At 44.1% G+C, this 18,265-nt stretch overlaps 1 protein-coding gene across 1 annotated transcript in view; it reads left to right on the top strand.

The window, feature by feature from the left end:
- SETD1B (SET domain containing 1B, histone lysine methyltransferase) overlaps positions 1–18,265 on the top strand; it is a 993,120-nt gene that overhangs the window by 312,826 nt on the left and 662,029 nt on the right. The gene's annotated exons all lie outside the window — the stretch shown is intronic.

Genomic DNA, 18,265 nt, shown 5'->3' on the forward strand with positions numbered 1-18,265 from the left:
CATGTGAATCCATGCCAGACCCATGCTGGAGAACAACAGCTACAGGTAAGTAACTTGTTCCTTATTCAGCATGGGTATCTTCCATAGATTCACATGCGACTCTCCCGCCTACCCCCCTAATATGGCTCTTTTTGGCTCATATTGCTACGTTCACGTGCGCTTGGCAAAATCTGAAGATGGCCTCCAGAGTGGATCTAAGGGAGACCGGTTAATTGGCTGTGTGGCAATATGTCCCAAAATAACTCTAATGGAGGACAGCACTTTTACAAATTTAAACACATACTGCTTTACTTTTACTGAGGATTCCCAGCCTGACTGGGCATATTCAAACAGCATTTGAATATATGAAAGATGCCAATGCTGAAGAGCAGGAGTTTACAGGTAAGTAACTTATTCTATATGGGGGAACTGCTTTTTGCTATTAGGAAATCAATATAGTTTTAAAATAATTACAATAAACTGAACAGCAACAGTTGATATTAGCTGCCCTTTCTATGTGAGTGCGTTTACAATTAGGAGAATGCACAGACCATACAGCAGCACCCCTCACTTGTTTTCTGACATCTAGACTGCGACCTACAGGTCATCCAAGTCCGCACAATGGTAATCTGCTACCCCTTCAAATCCCTTCATCATTCTGGGGTTCTGGGGCACAGAGTTGACAGCACCCCCTACCCCCCGCCCCCCATCCGAATGAGGGAGCATTTCAGAGCGAAGTGTCAACATGCTTGGATGCCTCCAATGCAAAATGATTGCGATTCTTGTGAGGAGTCAAGTGGCGGCACGTACCCCTGCGCCCTGAGATACAGTCGTATTCACGCTGGTGCATCTTCACACATAGCCCCTTCTTTCCAAGCATTGTCCTCTGCACCACTGCACTCCTAGTGGAACACTCAGCGCTTGACCTGGCGTTTTGAAGCCATGGTTAAAATAAATGAATGAAATAAAATGCTGTTCCACGTGGCGTAATGGATCGTAACTGCTAACTGCTTTTCTCTACGTTTTGCTTTTATACTTCTGACGAAACAGTGGTAAAAAATAAACCTCTGAACAGTTGCAGGGGGAGTTCTTCTCAGCAAAAGGAGAATATTTATATAGCTCAACTTGCAAAATAATATAGCCTTGTAGGCCATTGGTGAGGTCGTTAGTGTGGGATAATGAACCACTCACAAGGTTTGGCCCGAGGCAAAGTCGAGCGCCATAAGTTGGGGAAGGCTCATCTCAAACAATGACCCTCGGTTTATAAGGCTAATATTTATGCATATCTTGGTGTTGTGGTGAAGTAAAAAATGTTAGTTTAATAGTGAGTAAATACACAATACATAATAGTAAATTCTATGCAGTTTTATTGTGAAATACTTAAATGACAAGGTTGTCTTTATACGGTAAGCATTTTAGTTGTGAACTTGGTTGAACTGGTTTTGAGCATGTAGTAGGCGTAATGTAAAAGTGAACTATTTCTTCATACAAAAGAAAAAGTATTGTTCCATGGTTTAGATTTCGCTTCGGTTTGTTAAATTGGATGTTACTTGTCATATTTGAAGGTGCAGTTCAAAAACATATCTTAATGAATGAATTAAATCATCCTGGGAAATTGCATTTCTGTTTCTTAAATGCAGAGAAGTGATTTTGGTTGTTTCACGGTATGCTTCAGAAGTTAGAATGTTTGGAATACAGTCAATACTAGCGGTTATTGACTTCATTCTTAGCATTCTCATTGACTGAGAGGAGTTAACTCCATGTGCTACTCTAGAATATAAAATGACAGTGGCACTTCTGAACAATGCATTACATTACCTGTAGAAACACAGGGGGTAGTCTCTGCTTAAGTCATCATACCCTAATTTATCTGTAGTGGGAAAATAAAATGAGCAACATATACACCATACATCCGCCAGCTCATTTAGCCCTTCCCCAGAGCACAAAATCTGCACTTGTCAGTAGCCATTTTCTAGCGATAATTGGCTTGTGGTGAGTAAGAAATGGTGTACTGTGCACATGTGTACAATTGAAGCAGTGAGTGACTTTTCTCTGGCTGGCTAGTAGCTTGCAACTTGAAATTTGACCCCTGCCCCACCTCTTTGTTTATACACATCTGTGATAGTCTTTGCTTATTTGTCGTCAATGAAGCTGTGGTTAATTAATGTCAGTGCTGAATTACTTTGTTTAATCGCACATCTATGTTGATGTTATGATATATTTACAGAAGCACCTGAATGCAAGCGTTGACATCCATTCCCCAGTAATATGTGCCCAAACCCCCCCCAGACCCCCCCCCCAACACAGTAAAAGACATTGCATGCACTATGCACTATGGACTCCGACCTGACACTAATGCACCACATCAACTCAGTGACAAAAACCTGGTATCTACATATACGCATTCTCCGACGCATCCTCCCCTAACTGACCTCGCTGCGATCCTGGCCATCGTCCTCTCACGCATAAAGTATGCTAACACCCTATACCTGGGTGCCCCTGTATCACAACTTGGAAAACTCCAATGGGTACAAAACACTACAGCAGGGCCTAGTTGTCCGGTCCTGCCAACTCAGCAGAGGGCCATTTCCTTGGACATTCTGTCGACCCTGCACAACTAGGCATCAGAGAACCAGAGGAGGATGCCCCCGGACCTGGCTCCGCTGGTTCCCCAGAACCCCAATCAGCCTCCAGCGAAGAAGAGGAAACATCCGACGCCCCCATTTCAACCTCCACCACCACGTCAGGTCCCTTCTCCCCTAGTAGACCCAGACACGGGAACGGAGACCGCCATGACGATGGATGACATCGTTGCAGCGGACGGCTAGTCCCCGCATTTGGATGCTCCTCATAGGGTGTCCCCAACGGATGAGGTGGGATCGTTCCACTCCATGATCTCCAGAGCCTCCAAGCTATTCCAGCTTGTGCCCGAGGAAACCAAGAAGAAGGGTTTCTTGAACCAGAGGCGTGAGGCCAAGAGGAAGACGATCATGGCGTTACCCCTTCTGGACGATGTTTGAGAATAGGGCCTGGCCTTCATGAAGTACCCTTGCATGGCTCCAGACAAACTGGATAGGCTGGATAGAAATATACAGTTCAGAACGCTGCAACCAATTGCCTGAGGTCACAGCCATCACCAGATTCGGTGGTATCGGCGGCCGCAAGGAAACGGTCAGCCAACCCGTCCTCGGTCCCTCCGGACAGTGAGGGGCAAAGGATGGACGCCATGGAAACGGAGATTTACGCTCCAGTGTCCACTATCTAGGTGGCCGAAGCGCTGGCGTTCCTAGCCAGGTACGACAGGTATTTGTGGTACAAGCTGGGGCCTATTCTGGAGTTTGTCCCGACGATAAGAGAATGGAAGCAATTGCTCTCTTCCAGGAAGGGAAGTAGCATCTGATCACGCCATCACAGTGGTATTGGACATCGCAGCCACAGGGTTCCGGAAGATGGGGAACAGTGTCTGCCTTTGTCACCAAGGTTGGATGAAGGCCACAAATTTCTGTCAGGAGGTACAAGCGAAGGTGCTGGACATGTCCTTCGGCTGAGAGAATTTATTTGGGAAGATCGTCGAGTCACTCCAGGCCATCAAAGCGGATACACAGACGGCTCGTTGCCTGTTCACTCTCCAGCAGCACTGCTCTTCTTTTCACTCCTCCAGGGCAAAGTCGAGCAGGTCTTCCAAAGGTTTCTCCTCATCGTACAGTCAGCCTTCAAGATTCACAACTCAGAAATCCAACGGAGGCCGTTCCCAGGCCTGCGGTAACGGAGGATGCCGTCGCCCGGAGGGCAGGACGCCGGCACTGAAGCAAGCCTGATCCAGCCGGGACGTCGGTCCTCCTCTCGTCCTCTCGTGCACCCCAGTGGGAGGCCGGCTGATGAAGTTCATCAGCGAGTGGAAGAATATCACCACCGACAGATGGGTGCTGGATGCTTTCGCCCTGGGGCACACCCTGGAATTTTCGTAGTGCAGGGTCAGCACTACTAGTTCAAGTCTCCACCTTTTGGCTAGAGTCGACCCGCTGAGTGTTCACGAAATGCCTGGCACCGGTGGTTGCCCATCTATGTCTACAGGGCATACATGTTTAACCGTACCTGGACGACTGGCTCATTTGCACCCGCTTGTGGGAGCTGGCCGTCGGACACATGGAGCTACTGACGGATCTGGGATTCTCCATCAACTATCCGAAGTCCTGCTTAACACCATCGCAGAACACGCTGTTCCAGGCGCCATACTCAATAATGTGTCTTGCCCATCGTCGCCCTCTGAAGAGAGGGTAGCAGCCATTCTAGGAAAGGTGCAGCGACTGTCGTTGACAAAGACAGCCACAGTGCAGGTCATAAAGTTGTTACCGGCCATGATGTCCTGCATCTACCTCAGCCAGGTCTGCAGGTTGCAAATGCGACCCCTTCAAGAGTTTCTGGACGCTCGCTGGATACAGGTGTCCAGAAGCTTCACGGACAAGATCCCTCATGACGATGACTTCTGTTGAGCGATGGGATGGTGGGGCATCTGCTCAAACATCACCCAGGGCACAGGATTTCAAATGCCCCACCCACCCCATACCAGGAGACAGTCACCACGGACGCTTCCCTGGAAGGCTGGGGAGCCACATCTGCACAGCAGAGGCCTGTGGCTGCCGGAGGAGAAGGATCTCCAAACCAACATCCTGGAGCTATGGGCAGTGTTATGCGCCCTCAAGTCGTTCCTTCCGTCTCTCAGGGGCTAAGTGGTGCCTAAAGTGTTACAATAATCCAGTTTGGAGAGTATAAGAGCTCTTGCCAGGGTGATGCAGCTGCTAGTGGACAGGAATGTCTACAAGCGTTTATCAATTTAGATATGTAGGCCGTTGATGACGACGTGGCGTTGACTTGTCTGTGGAGTGACATGGCGGAATTCTAGTAAAAACCTAGGGGTTTGGCTTCCTTGTCGACTATGATATTGTTACCATCGATATTGAAGGAGGAATATTGGGGACCTAACTTGTTGAGTCTTAACTTAGAGCCAATAGGCAGGAGCTCAGTTTTGTCGTCATTAAGACATAAACCATGCTTGGCCATCCATGCTTGGATTTTACTGTAGATTTCCTTTGAGTATTGAGTCAGGAGTGATACGCACCTGATAGTGTGATGAGGATTTGTGTATCGTCTGCGTAATTCGTATATGATACGCCGAGGTCATCTAGATAATCAAACGGGAGCTTTGTGAACATGTTGTAGAGGGTAGGGGAGACACATGAACCTTATGGTACTCCACATGTGATTGGAGAACGTTCTGCGGATGCAGTAGGGGTGAATCCCTCATAGATCTGTCGGAGAGGAAGGAATTGACACAGGCTGCGGCTTTGGTGGAGAATGAGGCAGCTGTGGTGAGGTGATTAGTTAAAATATTGTGGTCGACTAAGTTCAACGCTGAGTAGGGCCGGCTTTCCATTATCCCTCGCCTCATCCATTTGGATTTTTAGATCCAGGAGGGCTGTCTCGGTCACGTGTCTAGGTCTGAACCCGGATTGCCGGAGGCCTAGAAGGTTGCTTACCTCGATGGTTTTGTATCTGAATGTAGGCTGCTTTATCTAATATTTATAGCAGAAATGGCACTGTGGTAATCGGTCTGAAATTGGTAGGAATGATTGGGTCTAGGTTGGGTTTTTTGATGAGGGGCATGACCCAGGCATCTTTGAGATTTTTGGGGACGGTGCAGCAGGCAAATGAGGATTTGATAAAGGATGTGATGAAAGGGGTGAATTCTTTGGCTCCCTCCTTTATACTGGACAGATGGTATCTGGAAGGCTTAAAGCTCCTAATGATGGATTCTACCTCTTTCGTGGTAACTGGAGTAAATTCGAAGACTTTGCTTTGTTTAGGAATCGTATGGTCCTGGGTGCTATGTTTGGGCTGTGTGCTATCTAAGTCACTGGATTTGGCCAAGGCAGCCAGGCAGGATCTTTTTGCTTACATTTTTGCTTGAACTAATGCAATTTTGTCCAGTAGGGCCTTCTGGATGTTGGTACAGCAGAGGGCATCTTTATTGCAGGAGCCTGGTGGGGAAATGGGCGATTCCAGTTCTTTAAGGATAGTGAAGAGCTCCTTGGTACTGGATTTGGCATTATGGATTCTATTGTTGTAGGTTTTGCTTTTTGTTTTCAATATGGCAGTTTTATAGGCGGTGGAGGCAATCGTGAAATTTTCCTTATTCTGAGTTGATGGATTTTTTTTCCAGGTCGCTTCTGTGCCTCGTTTGGTTTTACGTAAGGTCTTCAACTCGGACGTGAACCATTTGTTGAGATGTGCCAGTGGTTTGTCTTTCCTGAGTTTAAGAGAGGCTTGATGGTCGAGGGTGTTGAGGAAATTCTGATTGTATGAGTCCACCAGTTTAGATGGATCGAAGTCGGTGGATAGCTGTTGGTTAGTGATGGGTTGAATTAGGGGGAGTATGCTTTCTAGCATGAATAGGCTATTATTTCTGGTTAAGGCTGGGGTGGGGCTTAATGATCTGGTTTGTTTAAAGTCAAGGATTTCGAAGGGGATTACAATATGGTCTGAACAAGCACACAGAGAATTGGAAAGAATGATTGTATTGCAATTTAGATCTGCTACCCAATCTAAGGTTCTGCCTTTGCAGTGTGTTGGGTCTGAGATACGCAGCGAAAAGCCTAATTCTGTGATTGCTTTTTCTAAGGCTAGCGCATTGCTATCTATTTTGTCATGAAGGTCTAAGTTCATGTCGCCTAGAAGCATAATTTGGGAGCAAGGTTTGGTGGTCTTTGAGAGAAGGCAAGTGATTTCTTCCTCAAAGGAGGAAATCGGGCCAGGTGATGTGTATAGAATATGGATAAGAAGTGTACACGCAGTTGAGAGAGGGAGTTTAACTGAGAGGAGTTCTCTAGAAGGGAAGGGGAAGCTATCGCATTCTCTAATGCCCAGAGTATTTTTTGTAATGATGGCGACCCCACCCCTTCTGCTGGTGGTTCTGTAGGCTCTGATGATGACGAAGTGTTCCGGGACTGCTAACATGAGGGAGGGTCCTGCTGCTGGGTGTAGCCTAGTTGCTGTGATCGCTAAGAAGTCTAATTTGTTAGAGGTGATGAGGTCTGCTATATCAAAGTCATGTGCAATTAACGATCTGGTGTTCATAAGGGCCCCTTTAACATGGGGGACATCCGGCTGTGATTGCGATAAGGGCGGGTTAGGTGGTGATTGTGATAAGGGGGTGTGGTAGCTGAGGATTGTGTGTGAGAGAACAGTCTGTATTGATGGCTTTGGAATTAGTACGAGGAATCTTGTAATGTGTGGGCTTTTTGTAGTGGTACGGGAGCGAAGTCTCTTGTTCCTGAGGGTGGTGGAGCAGGGTAGATTCATGGTATTATTATTGGTAGTGTGCACTGGTTGATGACACAGCATGGAAGGGTAAAGTTTCTTCTTAAGGTCTATGGCACTTGGCGTCTGTTGTACTATTCTAGGCATGTGCATGATTACGTTTTTTTTTTGTTGCATGCCTTGGACTTTGGGAGCGGTAGTAATATCATCATGGTGTAGAGGACACCCCGCAAGTTCGCCATAAGTGTAGGGTGTAAGCTTGCTATTTGCTAGGAATCGGAGATCATGCGCCCTTGTAAGTGAAAATGAGCAAGCGACTGTCGGGCAGCTGTCTTAGCTAACCAAGTCTATAAACGCAAACATTGTATCGCAGGATAAGTGCAGGCTCGTGTACATACATCAGTACCTGTTGTGAGCTATGAATGAGCGGAGGCTGTGTGCTTTTCAAAGGTAACAGGCATACCTAGGCAGACGTCATGAGTGACAATCAACGACTAATAAACATACAGCAGCGTTAGCTGTCAGGTGGTCATCACCAGTAAGCTAAATTCAATGGCTAACAAGCAAGTGGCATACATAGAATGGTGTTGCTTAAGAATCAGAGGATAACAGGCGTGTAGCCTCGAGGGCTGTTACAAGCTATAAAGGGACAGGCTGAAGCAAACAGTTCAGGTAGGATAAGAATGGTGCTGTGGTAGGCTGAATACAGCAATACAGCTAATCACATGGTAGGCTACCAATGGTACAAAGGCCAGCAAGAGGTGACCTTCAGTGAAAAGCAGTGCTGTAGGAAGTCCGCTAGGTATGTAATTTACAGTAAGCCTCCAGTAGGGGGATAGCAGAAGAATAAGTCATAATGAAGGTAGGCGTTACTGTGGTTCATAAAGTACAGAATTCAAAAGGATGTGTGGGGCAGGAAGGGTCAGTCCTGTGTAATTTGCCAGCAAACTTGTATGTGTGGCAATAAAAACAGTAGGGGTGAACAAGTGGTCCACAGTAGGATGAAAAGATTGCATATTGGCACATAAAACACATATGTGCTTACCGCCCGTTACTGATTAACGAAGGCAGTTCAAGTACGAGATTTCCAAGTCGGTTATCTAGATCAAGTGTGGTTAATGGAGATCCGGGACTTTGATGTGAAAGTTCAGATGAAATCTCTGTAGCAGCGTGAGGTCGGGGATCCGCTAGGGCAGCGTGGCGTGCCCTACGGCTGTATCGGACCGGACAGGCTCAGACAAGCCTGGGCCTTATAAAATGGCCCTTGGGGATTGTGGGCCAGCTGACATTTTCCAGTGGAGCCAATCTCCCCTAATGCAGTGAGACCACCAATCAGGGTGGCACGCAGCTCGACAAAAGGTAGTTGCCTAGCAACTGATAAGCATGCAGTGGCCATTTTTGAAGGCTGCACGCAAATAGACGTGATGAAAGCATGATGAAAGCAGGTGGCGCTGGGCCGTCGGACAATAGATGTTCTGCGTCCCTCTTCACCTAGCGGGAGTCAAGAACACCATCGCTTGTGTCTCGGGAGCTTAGCTCAGGGGTAACGTGCTCGTCTTGGAAGCAATACGACACGTAGCACCACAGGTTCGACCCTCGTGTCCGCGCTTAGAAACCTCTGGGTATTAAGCACGTTATACATAACCTATTCTATCATATATCATATCATATTCTCCCTCAGTAGGGAATTGCGCTCCTGCCACGAGTGGGAACTTCATCAGGACCAGGTGGAGCGCATCTTCAAGTGGGGCAGGCCTCAAATTGATCTGTTTACGACGGGGGCGGCGAACTCGAAATACCAGAAGTTTGCCAGCAGATTCCACCAAACGAGGAGCCTGGGTGACGAGTTCTCCTTCCCGTTGGAAGGCCTGTTTCTGTACGTGTTTCCTTAGTTTCCTCTCGTGTTACGAGACCGCAACAGACTCACAGTGCCAATGCAGGAGGAACTCATCGCCCCTGCGTGGCCGAGGCAGTTTTGGTACCCGGACCTTCTTAGCCTGTCGGCGTCGCCAGTGCTAGGAGGAGGCACAATCCTGAATCACGACGCAGGATCGCTGAATCTGACGGCTTGTCTCCTGCAGCCCTAGAGTTTGGAGGATATGAATTGCCAGTTGACTGCAGGGAGGTCCTTGTCAAAGCCAGGGTGTCACCAACCTTGAAGTGCTACAGTCACAAGTTGATGCGTTGTGCTACGTGGTGCCAGTCACAGACGCACAGATCCTGCCATACTTGCTATCCTTGGCCAAGGCCGGACTGGCGCACACCTTCATCAAGGTACATCTGGCGGCTATCTCCCACTACACCAGGTCACGAGGGAGGGCTTCACTTTGAGAAACTCATTGATGAGTCGGTGGGACCAAAGGACTTTTCAGATCTTTCCCGCCCGTGAAGGCGCCTGTCCCGGCTTGAGAACTCAACGTGGTTCTGACGAGGCTCATGGGGGGGGGGAGGGGGCGGCCTCCGAGCCTCTGCATCAGGCCCCACTCAAGATTCTCGTGTGAAAACGGCTTTCCTGGTGGCCATCACCTCTGCCAGAAGGGTAGGTGAGATCCACGCCCTATCCTGCAAACAACCATACCTGACTTACCACAATCGAGGGGGGGGGGTGCTACGCACGCACTCCTCCTTCATGCCGAAGGTTCCGTCAGAGTTCCACCTCAGCGAGCCTTTGATGTTGCCTGTTATTTTCTCGAAACCGTTGTCACCGGCGGATAAGGCCTTACACTTGCTGGACGTTGCCCGTGCCTTGAAGTACTACGTCACACACAAGAACCGTTTTCGGAAGACTTCACAGCTGTTCGTTAACTTTGGTCCTTTGAACCATGGGAAGGCATTGTCCAAGGCTTCTGTTTAAAGATGACTCTCCGGCTGCATCACACACTGTCATTGGTTGGCTAACCGACTGCTGCCCGTCTGAGAGCCCACTCAACCAGAGCAATCGCTGCAACGACAGCATTCCTGTCTGATGTACCCCTGCATCTGCAGGGCTGCTACGTGGATGTCCACTTGCACCTTCACGAAATTCTACTGCATCGAGAGGGATTCCAGGGAGGCGTTAAGAGTCGGCCATGCAGTGCTACGCAACCTTGCTTGAGGTGAGTCTGTTCCAGGGGTAAGTGTAATTGCTTCTGTTGAGCTTTGCCACCTCCCGTGGTTGTGTAATGTTGTACTGTTATGTATTTGTTATTCATGAGCATGTGAATCCGTGCCAGACCCATTCCGGAGAACAATAGTTACAGGTAGGTAACTTTAAACCTTGCACCTCATCCCATTCCTGCAGTGAGGGTGAACTCCACTGGGCACCGTTTTGTTTGGTACGCAGTAATGACTGCCAAGTTTAGCGACACCATCACGGCAAACCAGGACCAACTAGAAAGTTGACTCTCATTACACACATGGGACAAAGAATCCCTTATAGCCAATCTAGCACACCCGATCACTGCACATACCTCTGGTAAGTTTTGTAAAAGGAGTAAGCACACTTTGATTAACTTTGACCCCTTAATCCATCCCAAACATTTACTATACTGCAAGGCCAGGCCCCTGGTCATAGGGCAACATTTGGCCTCTCCCAATGTGAAACGATCACAGCTCCTATCTTTGGCAGCCTGCTACAAAAATTGCTCTTAAAAATGAGGAGCCTGTTTTGTTGGGTGCTTTTCCCAGGTGGACCTCAGCGCCCTCTCTTTGTTAATTGTTGACTTACAAGTCACGGTCGCATGATTGAGTAACTATGGAGATACCTGGCTCCTTTACTCCGTTTGAAATCAAAATACAATAAACTGTGTTACTTTAACTTGTATCACGCGCCCTTGTCATGGAGGAGAAAAAGAAAGACAAACACTGTCTTTTGTTCTCCAAATTGTAAACTTTTGGGTTTTTTAATTGTGCAATTGATTCAAAACATTGCCCTTTAGGATTACACGTGTTTCGACGTCTGCGTCTTTTTCAAATCGGGGCTAATCAAATAGCATTAACAAAAAATGTCATATACATAACAAAACATGAAAACATCAACCAAAGTCATAAACAATGTATACATAATTTAAGTCACGTACAAACATTTGTATGCACATTTGTTGAAGGATGGCCATAGAGGGAGGGGGAAGGGTGGGATTTTTAGGGATGGTTGACAAAAGCAAAAAAGATAATGTATGCAACAATGCGTGGAAACATAAAGGAAAAGAGAAAAACATAAATGGGAAATTGGTTACTTAACGATATCCTGGTACACTTTTTTGTGTAATTTAAGGGACAAAAATAGGGGTATGTATTTCTTCTTACCTAGTCAGTTTGGTTAATAAGTCATGAGTTGAATACTTATATTGAATAGTCATGGGTTAAATCCCTAAAACAAAAACAACACGTGTCCCATTATTAAGTTTTCACGTTTTGCGGTCCGTGGAAATATACATTATTTAAAAATCACATCAATTCACAGGCAATTGTGGGTTTGCCGTTGTGCATTGTCATAAATGGCTAAATTATTGGAAATTATTACTAAATGTGAGGGCAAGGACCCAGGTTTTATGTTTACACTCTCAATGGGCGAGTGTAGTGGGTTACCTAATTTTTAGCAGTCTTACTTCACGGTCTAACGACAAGTGCAGTAGCGATCGTAACACGTGTATTCCACGTGTCGTTTCATTGTGTAAGTAAGCCCCCCTGCAGATTAACATGTTTAAAACAAATAAACATCATTGACCTGTGTTTATAACTCAATTAATTCACAATACTCTTGTGTTAAGGGTTTTACCCTAGTGTGTATTGTTAAGCATATTTCAGAGTTATAAAGCATACCTAGCTTATGGATGTCCATGTTAACATGAAAAACCTGGTGATGAAACAAGCTTATATAATTTAGGTCTATTTTACACAAAACATTATTTGGAAATCCCAATGGTGAGTACAAGAATCCTCGATCAATAAGGGTTTGTATAGATATGAACAATGTTCTTTCATTCATCTTTAAAGGAATGAAGCCATCTCATGATCTGAGTTCAAGCCTCTTTCCACTGCACGAAATTTGCAAATTAGTTTAGCTTCTTCTTGCCGCAGTTTGGCTTCAAGATCTCCTCCTCTTGGTCCCAGGTTCACTTTTTTAAGGCCAATGAATTTCAAATGCTTTTTATCGACTAGTTGGTGTTTGCGTTGCCAATTTTAGGCTAGCGGTAAGTTGCTATCTTGACTTCCGATGTTATGTGTTCCCTTATTCTTGTCTTGAGTTCCCGAATAGTACTGCCTATGTAGATTTTTTCACAATGGCAGATGATTGCATAAACCACGAACTTAATTTTACAGTTAATTTGATCCACTATCTTGTGGGATATGTTATATTTGTCTTTGAAAATCACTGTGTTGTTGAGGGCATGTTTACACATTGTGCATGTTCCACATTTCCGAAACCCTAGCGGTGGCCATTGAAGATGAATACATTGTTCTGTAATGTCAATAAGAGCATTTCTTTCAACATGTTTACAGATTGGTAATTTGATGCCGTTTCCTTTGAAGTAGCCAAACAATAGCCTTGCTGCCATTCTATCGTTGCTAATTTGTTCATTGTCTCTGATGTGTCCCTATGGCCATTTCTTCAAGCAGAAACAAGGCGTGGCAATGGGGATCAAATATGCCCCAGCCCTTGCCAATTTGACAATGGCAATGTACGAGGACAGACACATTTATACTGATAAAGATTATGACGCAAATTTAATACTTTGGACACGGTACATAGATGATGTACTTATCATTTGGAAAGGAGAAGAGGGGCCCCTAGAAGATTTTAGAAGCAGAGCAAACAAGAACACGATGGGGATAGAATTTACAGGAACTACCAGTACTAACGAAATACATTTTCTAGATCTGAACATATATCACATAAGACAATCGCCTTAAAACTAAAACCTTCAGGAAAAGCATGGAGGCAAACTCTACCTTATTTTCTGCTAGTTGCCATGTTAATTCTGTGATTAGGAACATACCAAAAGGAGAATTCATCAGAGCTCGGAGAAATTGCTCTGAACAAAAGTTTTGAAGAAGGTCAACTACTAACAAACAGATTTAAAACAAGAGGCTATGGAAACAAAACAATAGCACAAGCCAGAGACAAGGTCTCCCAAGTCACTAGGGAGAGCACCCTAAATTCAACCAGATCCAGACAAAAAGAAAGACAAGAAATCAGCTTTATTACCAGTTACTGTGCAGACAAAGTATTAAGAAAGATATTAAGGAAAAATTGGCATTTGTTACAACTTGATGAAAATGTGAGAAAGTACATAGGAGACAACCCCACATTAACGTACAGACGAGCCAAAATTATCAAAAACAAAAAGAATTTGAGCCCTTCATTCCTTCCAGAAGAGCAAAAAGAAATTCCAGCCACTTGGCTCCCGACACCACTGCTAGGGTTTCGGAAATGTGGAACATGCACAATGTGTAAACATGCCCTCAACAACACAGTGATTTTCAAAGACAAATATAACATATCCCACAAGATAGTGGATCAAATTAACTGTAGAAGTAAGTTTGTGGTTTATGCAATCATCTGCCATTGTGAAGAAATCTACATAGGCAGTACTATTCGGGAACTCGGGACAAGAATAAGGGAACATATATCAAACATCGGAAGTCAAGATACCAACTTACCTCTAGCCCAACATTGGCAACGCAAACACCAACTAGTCGATAAAAAGCATTTGAAATTCACTGGCCTTAAAAAAGTGAACCTGGGACCAAGAGGAGGAGATCTTGAAGCCAAACTGCGGCAAGAAGAAGCTAAACTAATTTGCAAATTTCGTGCAGTGGAAAGAGTCTTGAACTCAGATCATGAGATGGCTTCATTCCTTTAAAGATGAATGAAAGAACATTGTTCATATCTATACAAACACTTATTGATCGAGGATTCTTCTACTCACCATTGGTATTTCCAAATAATGTTTTGTGTAAAATAGACCTAAATTATATAAGCTTGTTTCATTACCAGGTTTTTCATGTTAACATGGACATCCATAAGCTAGGTATGCTTTATAACTCTGAAATATGCTTAACAATACACACTACGGCAAAACCCTTAACACAAGAGTTTTGTGAATTAATTGAATTATAAACATGTCAACAATGTTAATTTGTTTTAAACCGTTAACAAATGCATATTAATCATGTAAAATAAGTTCATATTACGGGATATCAGACTTTATTTCAATTCACACAAATGTCAGTAAAGAAACCCACCCTGCACATGAAACCCACTTTAAACGTATGCCCTTTGCAATATTTTTCAATTTCGGCCACACGCCCTCGTTAATCTAGAGTACGTGACTCCCACATTGTTCAATTATAGTTCCCCCAAAATATGGCTGTGATATTAGAAACCAACGAAGGACTATCCGAGAGGCTGTGGCAGTCGATCACAATTTTTATATTTGTCATTCTCAATACAAAACACACAATATAAAACGTTTACTTATGTTAGAAAAATGCACCATTTGCTAAAGGTATTTTTGTGCAATACGATAAAAATTAGTCATTTCACTCAATATATTATACTTGAATATTTAGCAACTATAATTCACCCAACACACGAGAAAGCCCATAACTACATTTAACATGACTCGAAATTGAGAATCTGTCACAAATTGTAAATAGAAACTGATCGAATTGGGTAAAAACAAAAGTAGGACTAAGCCGTCGAGACGCCATGACAACCATAATATCAGAACGAACGGGGACTCTTTGTAACGGCACACGTGGACTAACTGGTAAGCGTGCTGAAGGGGATTCTGCAGGGGGGCTTACTTACACAATGAAACGACACGTGGAATACACGTGCTGTTACGATCGCTAGTGCACTTGTCGTTAGACCGTGAAGTAAGACTGCTAAAAATTAGGTAACCCACTACACTCGCCCATTGAGAGTGTAAACATAAAACCTAGCTCCTTGCCCTCACATTTAGTAATAATTTCCAATAATTTAGCCATTTATGACAATGCACAACGGCAAACCCACAATTGCCTGTGAATTGATGTGATTTTTAAATAATGTATATTTCCACGGACCGCAAAACGTGAAAACTTAATAATGGGACACGTGTTGTTTTTGTTTTAGGGATTTAACCCATGACTATTCAATATAAGTATTCAACTCATGACTTATTAACCGAACTGACTAGGTAAGAAGAAATATATACCCCTATTTTTGTCCCTTAAATTACACAAAAAAGTGTACCAGGATATCGTTAACTAACTAATTTCCCATTTGTTTTTCTCTTTTCCTTTGTTTCTACGCATTGTTGCATACATTATCTTTTTTGCATTTGTTAACCATCCCTAAAAATCCCACCCTTCCCCCCTCCCTCTATGGCAATCCTTCCACAAATGTGCATACAAATGTTTGTACTTGACTTAAATTATGTATACATTGTTTGACTTTGGTTGATGTTTTCATGTTTTGTTATGTATATGACATTTTTTGTTAATGCTATTTGATTAGCCCTGATTTGAAAAAGACGCAGACGTCGAAACACGTGTAATCCTAAAGGGCAATGTTTTGAATCAATTGCACAATTAAAAAACCCAAAAGTTTACAATTTGGAGAACAAAAGACAGTGTTTGTCTTTCTTTTTCTCCTCCATGACAAGGGCGCGTGATACAAGTTAAAGAAACACAGTTTATTGCTACAAAAATTGGTTAACTCAACATAAACTCGCTAAATAGTATCCATTGGCTGGCCATGTTTCTCATACTAATGTCCAATGATAACCGTAGATTCTAGACATATTTCAGAGAACATCTTGCAGGACCTGTCCCAATTTTATTAAATCCCATCCCGGAACTTCAATGGATGGCGTAGATCTTAAAATTATGTTTCTCAGCTAGTGAGGCTACTCTTTCCATTTATGCTTAGGTTGCCTCCATTCGTTTCTTTGGAGAAGACCTTGATATTGAAGATATCATGATAATGATAATTAGGATATTGAGGATCTAATTCATATCAGCAACCTAAAACCATCCCGTGCTCCTGGCCCTGATGGCATGGCCAAAGTAACCCTGAAAGCCAATCCTACCTTCTGGGCAAAAGCATTATTGGAATTATTTCACCATATTGGGCTTTGCGGGAAGGTTCCTGATAGTTGACTAAAATCTATTCCGATTCCAGTGTACAAAAAAGGAGGAAGGCATGATCCATCGAATTATAGACTCTTGGTCATGCTCGACTCGAGCATGAAGATATTTTCTTCCAGCCTTCTCAGTAAGCTTAATCAGTGGGCTCTGGAAAGAGACCTTCTCAAACCTTTCCAAACTGGTTTTAGGAAATCACACAGAACAATAGACAATATTTGTATAATTCAATCCCTCAAGATCAAAACTACCTGTCACCCAGGTTCTAACCTAGTGTCTTGCCCACTTCTTTGGATGAAGCTTGCCTCCTGGGGGATTGATTTGCATTTGCTATACTTCCTAAAACATTTGTACACAAACATGTCGGCTACTGTACACCTCAACCGACGGGGAGCAACCACTGGTCCGATTGAATCTAACGTGACACTGAAGAAGGGTGGGTTTTTGCATCCCTGTCCTTTAACCTCTATATAGCCGACATGGCCAGCTACCTGGAGGCAGCGAGAAACTTTGCTCCAAGGGTAAATGGTGTACCCATCATTTGGCTTGGTTCTCTTTGATCAGACCTTCATCGGGCTCCAACGCTCTTTAGATGCACTGGCCATCTTTGCACACGCTAATCATATCATCATTAATACTAGCAAAACAAAAGTCATGTGCCTAGTGGGCTCCCTTCCACAAAATGAGTTTCTTTTGGACATTGGGGAACAAGACACTGGAAGTAGTGAATACTTATGTTTATTTGAGATTTCTGCTGAAGCTTAACCCTTCCCAACATTTTATAAGGGATTATGTAACTGCCAAGAAGTGGTTGGCCGCCAAACGTGATGTTCATTGTTAAGGGGGAAATAACTTGGATGGCCATTTGACCATTTATCACACCAGCTTTATCCCATCAATACTCTATGGTCTACATGCATTCTCCTGGGCCCAGGTGAAATGGCTGGATGGGCTTGATGGCAAAATATTACACTCTATGATGAATCTTCCGAGTTCAGAGCTTGTTGAAGCGCTGAGGATGGAATTTGGCGTTTATTCCCTCTCCTCAATCTGGCTTGTTCAGCGCACCATCCGCTATCCCTGGACTGACTACGTCTGTGTGTGGTATTAATAAACTCTGCAATATTTAGGGATTTGGTACACCTGATCACAAGTGCCATCTTTTATGCGTGAATTGGCACGGTCAGCAAATTCTCTTTTAACTGCACTGGCCATACCTTTGGCCCTTGGCCGTGATCTACCCAATATAGAACAAATTCTAAAAGTCGAAATCAAGAGTCTGGGATAGTGTGCAACCTGGACAAACTTGCTTTGAAGAAAAGTTATAGGCCCTTTTAGATGGAAAGCTTCAAGTTCAATCTCGTGGCTAACTACCTTACAAAGCCTTGGTCACTGGCATTAAGAAGGTTTATAATATACTTAAGTTTTAACTTCCTTCCAACGCCGGAGTTTCAGGGCGCTTGGCAGGACATTGCTATTGACCAAAGACACTGTTGGATCTGTGGTGGAGAAAAATAAATGGATAGCCACCTACTGCCCATGTGTCCTGGCTTAGCATCTAAGTACTTGAACAGCTACGGAAGATGTGTGCAAGAAATGGATCATATTGTGTTTGCTCAGTTTTGGAGCACTCTGTATAGAGCCACCTCCTTAGTTATCACTGCTGCTGCCTTTCACATATGGAAGGTAGCTTTGAAACAAATGACTTGACCTGAATTGATGAAATGTCCCATTTGCATCTCTGTTTATTTCATTGAGTTTTAAATTACTTAGGTTGTATTTTACTCTATGCATCTGCCTATACATACATTTGTATGAACTAAACAATTTTTGAAAAACATTTTTAATGTATTTT

This window comes from Ambystoma mexicanum, chromosome 10 (genome assembly GCF_040938575.1).
Source record: "Ambystoma mexicanum isolate Mex_15411 chromosome 10, UKY_AmexF1_1, whole genome shotgun sequence".
Classification (NCBI taxonomy): Eukaryota; Metazoa; Chordata; class Amphibia; order Caudata; family Ambystomatidae; genus Ambystoma; species Ambystoma mexicanum.